Raw genomic sequence first — 17323 nt, 5'->3', positions numbered from 1 at the left:
AAAATTTTAATCATTTTGTTTCTAAAATTGTTTCTTTGTGGTTCATGCAATTTATATATTTGTTGTTTTTTCTTAAAATTTTAGCATCTGCATCAATTTCTACATTTTTTTCTTAAAGTTCAACAATGCAGAATTCATTGATTTAAGTATTTTTTGCCTCTGTGTATCAATCAGAATTGTTATAATACTTTTTACACTCATTTACTTCTCTTTTTGCTTAGAAAAATTTTTAGAAGGCATCTGTTGATTCAACAAAGTTTGATCATTCCAGAAGTAAAATAAATATGGTTAAATTAAAAAAAAGTGACTGCTATGTGTCAAGGCATTTACAAATATTATCTCATGATCTTCACAATAATCCTGAGGAGATAATAGCCTTATCCACAATTTACAGTTGAGTAAACTGAGGCAGCACAGGTTAAATTACTTGTCCAGGGTCACCTGCTTGAGAGTAGATTTCAAGGTCTTTCTGACTCCAATCCAACCCTCTTTCTGCTGAGGTGAGACCTCTTTTCCAGTGCCTGCCAGCTTCTGATTATCTTGTTGTATAGTGGTCTACTGAATAAAAAAGTACTCCTTTTCTTTGGATTTCTTGATTATTATTTGGCTTAGCACTCTTTTTCGTACTTTTGCTGGAGTATGTGTGAAAGAATTAGATTTCTCTGTAAATGTTCACACAATCGTCATTTGAAATCTGGTTTATATTTTTCAAAACATTTTCTTTGAGAATTTAGGGAACTAGAATTAAAACTAAGAGCCAGAATGCCTGGGTACTAGGCAACTCTTTTCATTTCTTTTTTTTCTTTTTTTTTTTTTTGCAAGGCAAACAGGATTAAGTGGCATGCCCAAGGCCACACAGCTAGGTAATTATTATGTGTCTGAGGCTGGATTTGAACCCAAGTACTCCTGATTCCAGGGCCGGTGCTTTATCCACTACGCCACCTAGCTGCCCTGATGTCTTTTCATTTCTAATGCCTCAGTTTTCTTCCCGATAAGGTAGGGACAAGATCTTATAATTTTAGGGCTTAGAATAGGACCTCAGAGAGAATCTACTCCAAAGAATTTGTTCCAAACTCTGCATTTGATATAGGAGGAAACTAAGGCTCTGAGAGGGAAGGTGATTTTCCTAGGATCACACAGCCTTTTGGGGTCAGTCTGGATCTAGAACTAGTGTCTTTAGTCAAGTCATCTTGTTCTCTTCTGTTGCATCTTGTACAGGAGTGGCCAGACTTTTCAAAGTGTCAGGCAGCCATGATGGTAAGGGGAAAAGAGTTAAAAGATAGAGGATCAAAGGATTTAGAGATAATAAGGGATCTGGAAACATTTTATCCAACTCTTTCATTTTATGAGTTATTTGAAACTCAAAAGCTTCAAGTCAAAGTCAAAGTCACTCAGATAATAAGCAAGTAGGCCTGGAGACTAGGGCCTTCGAATCTAAACTAGGGGCTTGTGCATCATAAAGCAGTAGATTTTGGGTGAAGACTGTCTCAGGAACTCATGGCTGTGTGAACTGGGAGAGTCCCTTCTGCTCTTTGAGGTTCAGATTTCTTATCTATGAAAGAAGGCAATTGGGCTAAATGATCTTTAAGAGCTCACTCAGCTTTAACATTCAGTATTGACTTCAAAGGACTCTTCCAGTCCCGACATTCAGGGTTCTAGGTTCTAAGGACTCTCCTAGCTCTGACATACTGTGTTCTAGGTTCTAAAGTCTCTCCTAGTCCTGATATTCTATATTCTAGGTTCTAAAATCTCTTCTAGCCCTGCCAGGTGATTACTCAGAGAAGAGGAGGGGGTGAGTGGCAGGTATATAAGCTCCTGGAAAGCAGGGACCATCTTGTTTTCATATTTTCATCTTTCGCACTCAGTACAATGCTTTGCACATTTTGTTACTGAGTTATTTTTCAGTTGTATCCTGCTTTTCTTGAGCCTTTTTGGGGTTTTCTTGGCAGTGATAATGGAATGGTTTGCCATTTTCTTCTCCAGGATGAGGAACTGAGACAAACAGGGTTAAGTATCTTGCCTAGAAATGCAATGCCAAATTTGAACTCAGATCTTCCCAGTTCCAGGCCCAGTGTTCTATTCACTGCGCCATCTAGCTACTTTTTACACATAGTAAACACTTAATAAATGCTTTTTTAATTTATTAGTTGGAGAAGTAAGGTACTGTCAATTTTGATTCAGAGGCCATGGGTTTGAGTCCTGACTGATATTTATTAGATATGTGACTTTGGGTAAGTGCCTTTTCTTTTCTTGGGTCTTAATTTCCTCTTCTGTAAACTGAAGAAATTAGAATAAATAATCACTAAGTTCTTCTACCATTAAATCCTATTTACTGACTCTTTTCATCTAAGATTCTTTATACTGGACCCCACCACTGTTTAAAATGAGAGGAAAGGAAAAAAGGTCAGTGTGGTCTAGTCACAGCTGTGCCCATCTGTGAAAATTCTGCTCTTGGGATAAGTTTCCCTTCCTTCTGAGGAGGAGGCGAGCAAAGTGTCCTGCCTTATCTTTCTCCCAACATCTACCTTAATACATAAAGAAACTTGTCCTTTTTCTCTCTGTCTAGAGAAAACATGGCAGAGATTTAAGACCCTCTTTGACAGAGTTCAAAAGACTATATCCCAGAAAATGAGTGATTTTTTCAAGTTTACATATCAAATAAAAGAAGCAACCAGAATGTAGAATCACAGAAGCATGTGATTCAAAGGGACCTGCAAGATTATTGAAACTAAACATTTATAATTTCTCCAGAAAATGATTATCTGGCCCATATCTCAACATTTCAGTGAAAAGGAATACCTTGTCCCTGAGGTAGTCCATCCTACTTTTGAATCAGTTTTCATTATTTCAAATTTCCCCCTACATCAGTCCCCAAAATCCACCTTTGTTTTGGTTTACCAATCTTTGATCTGATATTCTTAGTTATGTCCACTAGAGCCAAGATGTCCTTTAAAAAGCATATGGTGATTACATCCTCTGCCCACCCCAACTCCATCCCCCCAACCATCTCCCTAGTCTAAGCCTTCTTTTGCTCTAGGCTAGATGTTTTCTTCAACTGACCCTGGGATGTATGGTATGTTGCTTATCCTTTCACATTATTGAGAAGCTCTGTCTGGAGAATGGCAGAGATTTCCAACACAGCCCTTTGATTTCGCAAAGGTTCTCTCCACTTTACTGCCAAATAAATGAAGCTTATCTTGAGATTGTTTGATCCTCTTTCAGCACCTGCTCTCATTAGTCTCTTCCCTGCCAGTAAATTGCTCAAGAGTGTTCTCCCATGTGACAAACCACTAGATTCGTCCTCCCCAGATGTCCTAATGTTCCAAACCCTTTCCTTCTCCTCCCCTATTATACCTGCAGGGCTAGTCTGACAAACTAGTTTACCGATAATGATGTTATTGATGGAAAATCATTTATCTCCTAAGGGATTTTTTTTTCTCCCACAGCATACTCAAGTAGAGTATGGTCCTGTGACAGAGACTACATCTATTTTCCAAGGACTAAAGTATACAAGTTCAGAGTTTAGTGCCTTCTTTTTTGAACAACCTGCTTGGAAATTGGGGATAAAAAGATAAAAGCACAGTTTCTGCCTTCCAGAAGGTCGATAATAGGCTGGGCATGAGATAATGAATTCTTTGGCTATGTATGGTTATCCATTTTATACACAAATACAAAATAGACCTCAGTCCAGCTAGAAGGGACTTTAGAGAATATCTAGTTTTTAAAGGTTACCTAGGTTAACTCTTTTTTTAGGGCTTTTTTTTTGGCAAGGCAATGTAGTTAAATGGCTTGCCAAGGCCACACAGCTAGGTAATTAAGTGTCTGAGGCTGGATTTGAACCCAGGTACTCCTGACTCCAGGGCTAGTGCTTTATCCACTATGCCACCTAGCCTCCCCCCCCCAGGTTAACTCTTAAACTAAAAAGAAAACCCCCTCTATGTTGTCCCAAATATTTTACTTATACAGATGAAGAAATTGAAGCCCAGGGAAAGGGTGACTTGTCTAAGGTCACACAGGTAGTAAACATTGAAAGCAGAATTAAAACTCAGGTTCTGTGGTGATAGAACTAATGCTCTTAAATGCAAATTAAAACAATAATGAGGTATCATCTAACACCTCTTAGATTAGCTCAGGTGAGAAAAAGGAAAGATGATCAATGTTGGAGAGGTTGTGGGAGGATTGGGCCATTTATGCATTGTTGGTGGAGTTATGATCAGATCCAACCTTTCTGAAGAGCAATATGGAACTATGCCCAAAGAGCAATAAAATTGTTCATATCCTTTGATACAGCAATTCTAATTCTAGTACTATATCCAGAAGAAGTTGTAAAAAAATGGAAAAAGTCCTACATGTTCCAAAATATTCATAGCAGCTCTTTTTGTAGTGGAAAAGAATTGGAAATTGAGGGGATGCCCATCAATTGGGGAATGGCTACACAAGTTATGGTACATAAATACTATGGAATAGTACTGTTCTATAAGTAATCATAAATGGTCAGATGCTAGAGGAACATGGAATGACTAACAGGATCTGATGCTGAGCAAGGGGAGTAGAGCCAAGAGAACAATTTACACATCAGTATTATGAGATGAACAGTCTTGATGGAAGCAACCCCTCTCAGCAGTCCAGAGAGCTAGGACAACTGTATTTGACAGATTATGGATTCTATTATCCCCAACCAGAGGAAGAAAAAACAACAAAATAAAATACACAGGAAAAAACCCACCCCTACCGAATCTGATGAACACTTTATAAAAATTATCTCTTATGAAAAAACAACAAAAATTATCTCTTATGTATCTCTTTCCCTTAATCCTAATACTTCATGCCAAAAAACTACTAATTTGTAAATATGTTTAACAAAATTTTTATGTAAAACACTAACCTGACTGTTCCCAACTGAGGGGAGGGGAGGATGAAGGGAAACTTTGTAACTTGGAAGTATACATGTATAAATGGATAAAAATAAATTACAAAACAAACAAAAAAAGAACTAATGCTCTTTACACCATAACATAATGCCTCTTTATCTAGTGTAGCTAGGGCATATGAAAAGGAGTCATGAGATAAGACAAGGTGACAATAAATTGCAGAGGACTTTGGGTGATCAGGAGTCAATAGGGAATTGCTGAAAATTTGGGGATGATAGACTGACTGTATATTAGATATTATTCTTATTATTAATGATGATTAGTAAAATATTGGAAGGGATGGAGAAATTGAGACATTTCTGGACACTAGGATTATCAAGACAGAAAGGGGAGCATCTAATATGATGAACTCATTTTACAGATGAAGAAACTGAGGCTCACTTAAGATATTTGGATTGCTCCAAGTCCTAAGAGTCATTAATAGTAGAACTAGAGGTTTTAAACTGTTGTTGCTGTAACATACTCTGGGTCCTTTTTGAGAGTTTTCTTGGGAGTAGATTTGTGGTAAATAATTTTCTTACCTGGGAAATAGAAAAGTTGGTAGTTACCCACCAGGTCCAATAGCTTTCCCCATTCTAGAAACACTATTTCTTACCCTTCTCTGTGGTGATAATTCTAATCTTGATAACAGGTTTCTGGATTCCCAAAGAGATAGGATCCAATGTAGATGTTGCTCATACTGAGAATTACTTTTGGGGGTACAGGAAACATACTTGAGACGTTGATAAGATATGCCTGTCAATTTCTAACATCACTCTATCTGGACCCAAATTTGACTTTCCACTTAATGATACTTTAAGGTCTTCCAACTCTCAGTCTGAATTTTCCCTTTCTTGTTATTTTGTTGCTTTTCCCTTGATCATTTCCAAGTTCTCCACATCTGTCAGAAAACAAGACCAGAGTGGATATCAGTCTGTTAAAAAAAAAAGTACTTCACTGGTCCCAAGGGCAGTAAGTAGAAATATTTATTCTTCAATCTTTCAAGTCTTTATCCTGGGTAATACACACAAGTATTATATTTCTTTTTAACAAACTCAGTAACAATACCATATTGGAAACTCATACTGAACTTGTGGTCATACTCTGATGCCACTGTTCTTTTTTGATCTACTTGTGCCTGCCAGTGTCAGCTTGGGCACTGGAGTGGGATTCAGGAGATTTGAGTTTGTCCTGGTTCTGCAGTGTGACCCTAGGCAATGTCATTTCATCTCTCTGCTACAAACACCTTCTCTACTTAGATTAAATCCAGTATCAGGTTCCTTAAATCATATTTCCCTTCTCCAGACTTGCTTTTCTAGCTACAAAATCAAGGACTAGACATTCTATAGACTCCTTCCAACTCTAACATTCTATGCTGTTCTTATCCCTTTCAGACTTGAAACAATCAATTTATTAAACAATTTATTTAGTGGCTTCTTTGTCAAAGAACCTGCTTGGGAATTGGGGGTAGAAAGATAAAAGCATAGTTTCTGCCTTCCAGAAGGTCAGAAGACAACTGGGGATAGGAGTGTATAAAATATCTACATAGACAGCATGATTACCATTGATTGGGATCCTAGGTAGAATACAAGAGAGGTAGAGGTTTTGGTGTGTGGAGGAGAGACTTATTCAAAGAGCTCTGGCAATATTAGAAGTAGAGATCACTTTAATTTATAGGATCAATATGGGTTTCACAGAGGACAAGATGACACTTGAACTTGACTGAAGGAAGAAAGGGATCAGAGATCTTTATTTTGTTCAAAGCCCTTCATTACCTCCCTCTTCTCCCCATCTCTGCAACTTTCCAATCCCCTAACACCTTAATCCCACTACATACTCTTTAATCCTGTGGTTAATTCACTGAGATTCTCCATCTCCAGTTACTGGACATTTTCACTGACAGTCCCCAAACCTGGAATGCTCTCCCTCCTCAACTCTGCCTCCTGGCTTTCTTTAAGTCCCAGCTAAAATCTCACCATCTACAAATCATCTTTTCTCATTCATTTTGCCTCTGTTGATGATTTCCATTTATATCTGGATGATACATGGCTTGTTTGTACATAGTCGTTGGCATGTTGATGCCATCAATTAGATTATGAAATCCTCTAATGCTTAATAAATACATGAGATTGACTGAGATGAGGAAACGAAGGCTGAGAGGTTAAGTGTTTTAAGTGGGAGCTGAACTCAGATCTTCTTGACACCAAATCCAGTATTCTTTTAAGTTGAATAAGAGACAGAATGTGAAGCTGAAGGGGCAACGAGGTGGTGCAATGGATAGAGCACCACTCTATTACTCAGGATTACCTGAGTTCAAATTGACCTCAGATATTTAATAATTACCCAGCTATGTGACCTTGGGCAAGTCACTTAACCTCACTGCCTTGCAAAAAAGAAACAAACAAACAAATAAAAAACCCCCTAACAAATAGAATGTGCAGATGAGCAGAGGCAGAAGAACTAAAGTCTGATTGGGACTCCAGTTTTTCCAATTTGAATAGATCTCTGAAATTTTTTTCCTGTTTTTTTCATCTTATCACTAGGCCCCCCCCCCCAAAAGCTTTCAATTCTAGCCAAAACAGGACATCTTGCCTGAATCAAGATACTGCTGCTTTTGAGATGTGACTTGCTGGGTGCTTTGGGATCTCTCTTGGAATATTGGCTTGGGCAGTGGTTGTGGCTGGACCCCTACTTGTATGGGAAAATGATATCAACCTGCTCTGTTCATGGGGGGGCTATTGTATTGGACAGAAGCAAATTTCATTCTAATAGGAGAAAAATGAAAGATTCCTGAAATTTTAAATATAATTTGTGTGCCTGTTTCTGTGTATGTGATGGGGTTCAATGTGAATGTGTGCAGTGATGTGGTTCAAGAAAGTTTATACAACATCCAAGCTTGATAATTTCTCGGAATGTTAAAAACACTGTAGCATCTTTTAAAACTTGGACCTTTTAAAGTTGCAGCCCCACCCTTCCCAGTGTTTTATGAGCCCATCTGAGCTATGTTTTCTTCTTCTAACTTGTTTCTCTAAAAAAAAAAAAAACGGAAAAAGGAAAACAACAAAAACAACAAAAACATGTGGAAGTCAGCTAGGCTAGGAGGATCTATTTTCCTCTATCCTCTTGGCAGTGAGTCCAGCCCTTTCCCCCCAATAATCCTGTTTTCTCCTTTCTAATCTAAACCCTCTTCTCTTCTCTCTCCAGTTCCTTTACTCTGTGCGATCCCCCCCAAACTGTGTAGGTTATGAGCCCCAGGAGGACATGAAAGGTTTCTGAGACTCAATTTGCTCTTCTCCCTTGGCCCTGGGTCCTGGCACAGCTCAATCTCCACAGCTTTGGCTGACTCCAAATGCACTTTGCTACTACAACCCTTGATATAGAACTAGTCAAGGCCAAAAAACCATTTTTATTTTTAGACTCTATCTACTCTCCTCATCTCTGGAGGAATATATATATATATATATATATATATATATATATATATATATATATATATACATACATATATGTATATATAATATATACATTTGTATTTATTAGAAGGCTATTTCCATAAGAAACTGAAAAAAGTTTCTCTTTTAATTTATAATTTTTAGCTATACTATTTTATGTTTTTCCAATTTAAAAATTTATTTAAAGCTTTGAGTTCCAAATCATATCCCTCCTTCCCTCCCTTTTCCTTCTCTCTGAGGTAGTAGTAAGTAATCAGATATAGGTTATATATATGCTAGGTAAAACATTTCCATATTAGCCATTTTGTACAAGAAAACTCAAATAAGAGAAAAATGAAAGTGAAAAGTAGCAAGTTTCAATCTGTATTCAATCAATAGTTCTTTCTCTGGAGGCCAATAGTATGCTTCATCATTAGTCCTTTGGGATTGTCTTGGATCATTGTATTGCTGAGAATAGCTGTCATTCACAGATCTTGATTGAGCAATATTACTATAACTGTACAACGTTCTCCTGGTTCTGTTCATTTCATTATGCATCAAATCATCACTAAGTCTTTCCAGATTTTTTTGACATCCAGTTTGTCATTTCTTGTAACATAAAAATATTCTGTTAAAATTATATACCTCAGCTTATTTAGCCATTCCCCAATTGATGGGTATCTCTCATTTCCATTTCTTAGTCACCACAAAAAGACCTGCTATACATAGTTTTTTATAAATAGATACTTCTCCCTTTTTGGGTTGTCTTTGGAATTTAGATCTAGTAGTAGTAGTATTGCTGGATCAAAGGGTATATATAGTTTGATTGTTTTTTGGCCATAGTTCCAAATTGCTTGCTAGAATGTTGGGATTAGTTTATAACTCCACCAATAGTGCATTAGTATTCCAGTTTTCCTACATTTCCTCCAACAGCCAATATTTTCCTTATTTTGTCACATTAGTTATTCTGACAGTTGTGAGGTAGTACCTCAGAGTTTTTAAAATTTGCATTTCTCTGATCACTAGAGATTTAGAGAATTTTTTCATATGATTGTAAATAGATTTGATTTCTTTGTCTGAAAACTGCCTGTTCATATCCTTTGATTATTTATCAATTGTGGCACGATCTATATTTTTTTTGGTTTGTTTTTTGTAAGGCAATGGGGTTAAATGACTTACCAAAGGTCATATAGATAAGTATTAAGAATCTGAGGTCAAATTTGAACTCCAGTCCTCCTGACTCCAGGGCTGGTGCTCTATCTACGGTGCCACCTAGCTGCCCCTACTTGTAGTTTTTATAAATTTGACTCAGTTCTCTTGCTAGTTGAGAAATGAGGCCTTTATCAGAAATACTTGCTGCAAAACATTTCCCTCAGTTTTCAGCTTTCCTTATAATTCAGGTTGCATTGATTTTGTTTGTGCAAAACTTTTTAAATTTTAAAATCAAAATGATTTGTTTTACCTTTTGTCAATTTCTCTCTTGATTGATCATAAATTCTTCCCTTCTCTGTAAATCTGACAGATAAACTATTCCATGCTCTCTTAATTTGCATATGATATCACTTTTTATTTGTAAATCATGTACCCATTTTGAGCTTTTCTTGGTCTATAGTGTGACATGTTGGTCTCTACCTAGTTTTTGTCTAGGTGGGAAAGTAATAGGCATGTAAATTTTTCGAAAAAAAGCCATAAAGGAGATAGAAAAGAAGCTATTAGGGATATAGGAAGAAAACCAAGTTGCCACATAATGTGTCTCTGAGGTTAAAGATCTATTTCAGTTACAGAGATGATTGTCAGGGCAAGGGTGGGATGAAGGTGTTGATGAGAAGAAAGAACATCATGATGTCCATGGAGTAGACCAGTGTAGACCAGCCAATCTATAGGGATGGTTCTTCCAAAGGTCTCAGCCTACTTTGGAAACCTCAATGTACCATATCAATCAATCAACAAATATTTATTAAGTGCCAATTCCAAGTGTTGTGCTATTGCTAGGGATGCAAATGAAGGCAAAAATAGTCCTTGTCCTCCAGAAGCAGTGTAATGTATGTACATGACATAGATGACATGAAAATAAGTAGGCATATATAATAAAATATATAGAGTACAAAGAAGGTAATCTGAAGTCATCCATCTTTGGAGATCAGGAAAGGTCTTCTGCTGGGAATGGAGTTTGAGATGAGTCTTGAAAGAAGTCAGGGAAGCTAAGAAGAAAAAATGACTGTTCCCCCTTCATTTATTGGTCCTCCATTTTCAAAGACCAATGACATCACAGAATGATGTCGTGATTCTCAGATAAATTGGACTTAAGTGAGGCAAAATTACAAAGCCATCAGCCTTACTCTCTTTTAGTCACTGAAGTCCAATGGTAGGACAAAAGTCAGGATGACTGGTATGTATTGGATGACCTTGGCATCCTCAATCTCTGACCAAGTTTTAAGTGTTCAGTAGCACCTTCTTCAGTTGCCTTCATGGCTGTTGCAACAAACTGTTCTCATTCACTCATTATGCTGGGAGAAGTCTTCACAAACTTGTGATAGACACCCCCCTAATTCACTGATAGCTTTTAGGTTTATTGGTAGCCCTCAACTGACTGCTGCAACTGTTTTACCAGGGTGTGTACATGCTAGAATATCCTGGAGCCTCAGGTGAGAGTTGAGTGACAGGTAGACCCCAAAGGTGGACCGGTAACCCTGAAAAGGGCTCAGCAAGCCCTCCTATCAGCACTGTTAGTCCTCCCTGAACATGCTAGGAACTCAGATTAAGCAGCTATGTCAGACAGGAAATAGGCAGTACGAGTTCCAGGTCCTGATTAAGGCATGTACCTGTATCATAGATAACATGGAAAGCATTTAAGTATAAGAAAAGTAGAAAGAGAGAGGGGGCCGGGTTATGACAAGTTTTAAATGCCTAAGAGAGGAGATTGTATTTTAGTGGTCATAACTTTGCTTCAGGAAAGTTTGATAGCTGAGTGAAAGATATGGATATTGTTTTAGATTTGGTTGTTGTTGTTGCCACACTTGAGATTTCTTTATCAAAAAAATCACAAACTAAGCAAAAAAAAAATAGTCAATGAAAATGGTGCATGTTAATTTTATAGATAGAAAAATTGAGACTAAATCATTAATTAGCCCAGTTGGTCAGTCATAGAGGTAGGAGGAAAAGTCTGAGGGCAGGGTCTTAGCAGGGGCAATGATAAGTTTGAGGATCTGTTCTTTCTGACATTTATTAGCTGTGTGACCTTCGGCAAAGCACTAACCCCTGCTGATAATCAGTATCCTCATATACAAATTGAGAATGATTATTTCACATCACTCTCCTCACTTGGTAATGGTGAAGCACAGTTACTTTTCTGAAGTCAGCTTTAGTAAATTTAAGTTACCATGAGACCCTTCTCTTTTGAAATGTGATTTCTGACTTCACAATAATTGTATTTCTGTGATAAAGTGAATTGAAATTTTAATTTAAAAATATACTTCGAAGGCTTTTGATCACTAGAGCATAAATGGACCTTATATAGGAATAATAATATGTCATTTCACAGCTTTTTGTCTCAGCAGCATTTTTCAAAGAACTTTAGAATTTTTTATCTTTATTTTTAATTTTTAATAGCTCCTTTATTTTAAACTAAAATGAAAAATAAGAAAAGAATAAAATTGCTATGTGCACATTAGAATATGAAAGAATTAAAAATATAAAGCAATAAATGTTCATTTCAAGAAAGCCTATATAATAAATACTACACATTGTGTTCAAATTTGTTCATCTTTTCTTTGCTTCCTTGCAGGTTTTTGTTTATTCTCTTTTGTATATTTTTTATTTTGTTTTTTCTCCTACTCTCCCCAAAAAGGCTCTAATTAAGCTTGGATATATAAATATGTATATATATATATATATGTATACTAAACCTAAACACATATATATTATATATATTCATATATATAATACATATACACATAGACATGCATCTATATTCATAGACACCTATAATCACACATATATACAAACATGTACATATATGGATGACTGTTCTATGCTTTTCACTTACTCTCTGTTTTTATGAAAGTGGATAATCATCTTTCTTTATAAAACCAAGTCTTCCCATATTTTTCTAAATCTACCAGCACATCATTTCCTCCACCTCAGCATTAGTTCTTCTTTATACTATGTAGTAATTTGGAACAGTCTAAAATAATATTGATTATTATTGCTGACATGTGGTTTTTCTATTTTTTCTCTTTCAATTAAATCTATTTTAGCTTTAACTTTATTTGAAACCATGATTACTATCCCTGCCTTTTTTAATATAATATTTTTCTCCTGATCTTTAGTTTGTGTGTAACTCTCATTTTTATAATATTTCTTGAAAGTAGCAACTCTTTCTCACTCCTCTACTTTACTTCTACCTGTAATCTTGTTTTCCCATTCCTTAAACTATTCCCTCCAAGAATACCTCCTTCTATAGCCTCTCTTTTTTAGCCTCTCTTCTTATCCTATTCCTTCACCCTGTAACTCAATACGCTCCTTATCCCCTTACTTTCTTCTTTCTTTCTGAATTTAGAAGGTTTTTATACATACTTATATATATATATATATTTATATATACATAAATACATACATATACACACATACACATGTGGATGTATTGTCCCATTTTTAACCTATTCCCAATGAGAGTAGGTTTCCAGAACTTGTAGCTCTTCTTTCCCATCTAATTCCTTTGTATCAGTTTTTACTCTTGAACCTCATTTGTATGAAATAATTACTTTTTTTTTAGGTTTTTCTTCAAGGCAAATGGGGTTAAGTGGTTTGCCCAAGGCCACACAGCTAGGTAATTATTAAATGTCTGAGACCGGATTTGAACCCAGGTACTCCTGACTCCAAGGCTGGTGCTTTATCCACTACGCCACCTAGCCACACCGAGATAATTACCTTTTATCTTTTCCTATACCATTTTACTTTTTTGAATCATATCATATTTAACTCTACCTCAGTCTTTCTTTCAAACTACCCAGTTACTAATGACAATCTTAGACATATAATTTATATTTCCATGTATAAATAGTAAACAATGTGCCCTTATTGAGTCCGTTATAATTAGTCTTGGATATTTACCTTATTTTCTCTTGGATCTTGCATGTCAACTTTTCTATTAAGTTCTTGTAACAAAATCCTGAATGTCTGACAATTCATTGTGTCCATTTTTTAAAATTTAGAACTTATGCTAAATATTGCTAGATATGATATTTTTACAGCACACCCAATTCTTTGGCACTTTGATATCTTATTTTTCCAAAGTAGCAACATTTTTAATCAAAAGTTTATGTTTCTTGCTTAAAAAGAATGTCATTTTCTCATTCAATTTGAGGTATAAGGTAGTGTATGTCCCATTAATAATAGTAGGAAGATAGTACTTTAAGATTTGCAGTGGCTGTAAAGTGGCAAAATGGATAGAGCTCTTAGACTAGAGTCAGGAAGACCTAAATTCAAACTGCGGCCCCAGACACGTACTAGTCATGTGATCCTGGGCAAGTCACTTAATCTTGTTTGCCATAGGTTTCTTCTCTGTAAAATGAGCTGGAGCAGGAAATGATAAACCATACCAGTATTTTTGCGAAGAAAACCTTAAATGGGATCATGAATAATTGGACATAACTGAAAATGACAACAACAATAAGGTTTGTGAAGATCTTTGCTTATATCATTTCATTTGGTTCTATCATTTATTAGGTCATAATAATAATCTACTAGTAAACATAGAGGGGAGGTACAAAGTACTGTAAATTCAAATGGGTCAAAGAACAAATATGAATGGGTTAGAGAAAACTTCAAGGAGGAGATGTTTGAAGCTAGGTTGTGAAGGATGCATTGAATTTCAGTAAGTAGAGATTATTGAGTGATAAATAAAAGTGTATTTGCCAGGTAGAGGTATTAGTATGAGCAGAGGTGAAGAGGCAGAAAAATGTAAAAATGCCTGTATTAAAAAATTTCTGATTCCCATTCAGGTGATGAGGAGGTTTGGAAGTGATGATTTTTGAGGAACAGTTGATGTTAAACCTAGGTAAGAGAAGATTTAAGGGCCTCTGTCTCGTCTCTCTCATTACTCCAATCTAACCTGCACTCAGCTGGCAGTGATTTCTTTAGGCAATGACCATATCACTTTCTTATCGGTAAACTCCAATGACTCCCTAATATCTTCAGAATCAAATATTATTTTACTTTTGTTTTAATCTTTTAAAACTTTTTTGTGTGCAAATTTTGAGGCATACATAATTGTTGGTGTGGTAGAAATGAGTTCATTGTCACCACCAATGTTAAAGTAAAATCTTTCCCAGTCTTTAATCCCCCCCCCCAAGATTACCCCTAATTTAATCCTGTATGTATGTTGTTCGTGAAATTTTTTACAAATTATCTTTCCTTTAGTCTCCAAGCTCTGCAGGGACTGTTTTTGCCTTTCTTTGTACTCTAGCATTGAGTATAATATCCCCTAGAGTATGATGTTGCTTATTAAATACTTGTTGACTTGACATGATTTAAGGTATTAAAGGAGAGCCTGAATGACTACTACCTGAGAGTAGATTCTTGCCTGGGTGGAAGATTCAAATTCAAACTAAGAAAACATTAGCTGTCTGCTGTGTGCAGAATACCATATGGAGACAGTGCTAAGGGATTTGCAAAGTTTGATTCAGAGCGGGGTCTTGCCCTTTTGCAACTCATAATTTCATGGAGTTTATAATATGCACAAAATTATAATAATAACTAGCATTTATTTAGTGGTTTAGGGTTCATAAAGTACTTTGCATAAGTTATTTGTGAGGCACAAATGAGTTAACATAGTTGAAGCTTTTTACAAATCTTACCATAAAAATGTTATTGTTCATCCTTCATTCTCGAAGAGGATCAATAACATCAAAAGAGAAATGTCTTGAATTTTTTCTTGCAAAAACTGGATTTAAATGAGGCAGAGTAACTCAAAAGTTGTCAGACTCACACTCTCCTTCAGAGACATGGAACCATATTATATGGCTGACAATAGTTTATTTTCTTTTTTTGAAATCTTTTTGTTTGTTTCATCCTACAAATAATGAGAAATAGGGAATGTAAAAACCTATTGCAAAATATGTCCTACCTCATTCTTTCTTTTGTTAGAAAGTGAACTCCGTGAAAGCAGCAATTGATTCATTCTTTGTTATTGTATCACCAGTTTCCATATTGTACTTAGCACCTAGTTGATGCTTAATAAATATATGTTGATTGATTGATTGGTTGTTTTATGTTTGACTAAGCCTTGGAGGTGGAATCAGGAAGACCTGGAATCAACTCCTAGCTCAGATTACTGGGTGATCCTGGGAAAGTCACCACCTTTTTTGGGTCTCTGTTTTCTTTTCTATAAAATGAGGTTCCTTCCAATTCTAAATCTATGAACCTATCATTCTTCACATAGTTGAGTGGTTAATTTTCTAATAAATTTTTTGATTATATCCCTTCCTTACTAAAAAACCTTCAGTGACCCTTCAGATATAACTTAAAGTCTTGATTTTATTCAGTTATAGAAATTAAAGAGTAGGTAAGTTATAAAAAAAGTTATTGAAAAAGCCATTTATTATGTACCTGGGCAATGTATCTTACAACTCTTATCTCATTTGATCCTGACAACTACCTTGAGAGTTAGGCGGTATTATTAATTAATTATTTTGTAGTTGAGGAAACTGAGTCAGACTTGTCCTTTGATCACACAGCTAGTAAGTGTGTGAAGATGGATTTGAACTTGTCTTTCTAACTCTAGCTCCAGTATCACCTAGCTGCCTCACTTATGTGTATATGTATATATATATATATATATATATATATATATATATATATATGTATATGATGGAATGCAAAGATCTTTGAACATGGAGTCAGAAGACCTAGATTTGAATCCCATCCATATTTCTCACCATCTGGGTCATTTGTCCTTTTTGCAACCAAAAATCCCTGCCTAGTGTATCTCAGATAGTCATTATTTTGTTATTGTTCAGTCATTTTCAGTCATATCTGATTCTTTGTGACTCCACTTGGGGTTTTCTTGGCTTGCCATTTCCTTCCCCAGCTCATTTTTACAGATGAGGAAACTGAGGCAAACAAGGTTAAGTGACTTGCCCAGGGTCACACAGCTAGTAAGTGTCCGAGTCCAGATTTGAATTCAGAAAGATGAATCTTCCTGACTCCAGGATTGGCACTATCCATTGTGCCACCAAACAGCCCACAGGATCATTGGGTGTGGGGAATATAATTTCCTCTATGATGTTTTTCCTGTTTGTCCCATAAATCCCTATATCTAACTAAAAGTGTTCTCTTCCCTCCCCATATTTCTCCTAGCATCTTGCCTGGATTTTTCCTCTGTACTTAATCTCAATTTTCACTTTATGATAGTTATTTCAGCAAAATGCTTTTAGGTTGTCAATTCCTTGGAAACAAGGACTGTATTGTATCCATCTCTCTATCGTCAGACAGGACCTTTAATAAATAAAAATTTAATAAATGTTCATTGAATTGAATGAATCCACTAAGATAATGTCTATAAAAGTGTTTTGCAACCATACAGTATTATATGTGTGTGCTTTATTGCTATCAAATTATGTTTCTATATCCTGATCCAAATGTGACATGAACCTTTAAGGCAGACACACTAAATTACATTCCTAGAAAGAAGTTGATTTTAAATCAAGTTCTACCCAAGACTTCTTCATTCCTAACTGAAATCACCCACCTCCTCCAACTTCTTGATGCATCTTTCATTTTATCTGTCTTGTAATGAGAATTGGGCATGCAGCCAAGAAAATTAAATATAAACATATCTTTAATTGCATGAAAGATAATGTTCATGGAGTGAGTTCTGTAAGACTTATTTATTAGACTTAGACTCCAAGATCATAAATATTTGCCTGGTATGGGTGAAAAAGACCTGAAAGAAAGACCTGGGTTCTTGTACAGGGCTCTATC

At 35.9% G+C, this 17323-nt stretch overlaps 1 long non-coding RNA gene across 3 annotated transcripts in view; it reads right to left on the bottom strand.

The window, feature by feature from the left end:
• The window catches only part of LOC141506374 (uncharacterized), a 339756-nt gene that overhangs the window by 8532 nt on the left and 313901 nt on the right, over positions 1-17323 (bottom strand). The window lies entirely within an intron of this gene.

Source organism: Macrotis lagotis, chromosome 1 (assembly GCF_037893015.1).
Source record: "Macrotis lagotis isolate mMagLag1 chromosome 1, bilby.v1.9.chrom.fasta, whole genome shotgun sequence".
NCBI lineage: Eukaryota > Metazoa > Chordata > Mammalia > Peramelemorphia > Peramelidae > Macrotis > Macrotis lagotis.
This window is presented reverse-complemented; position numbering and strand designations above follow the sequence as displayed.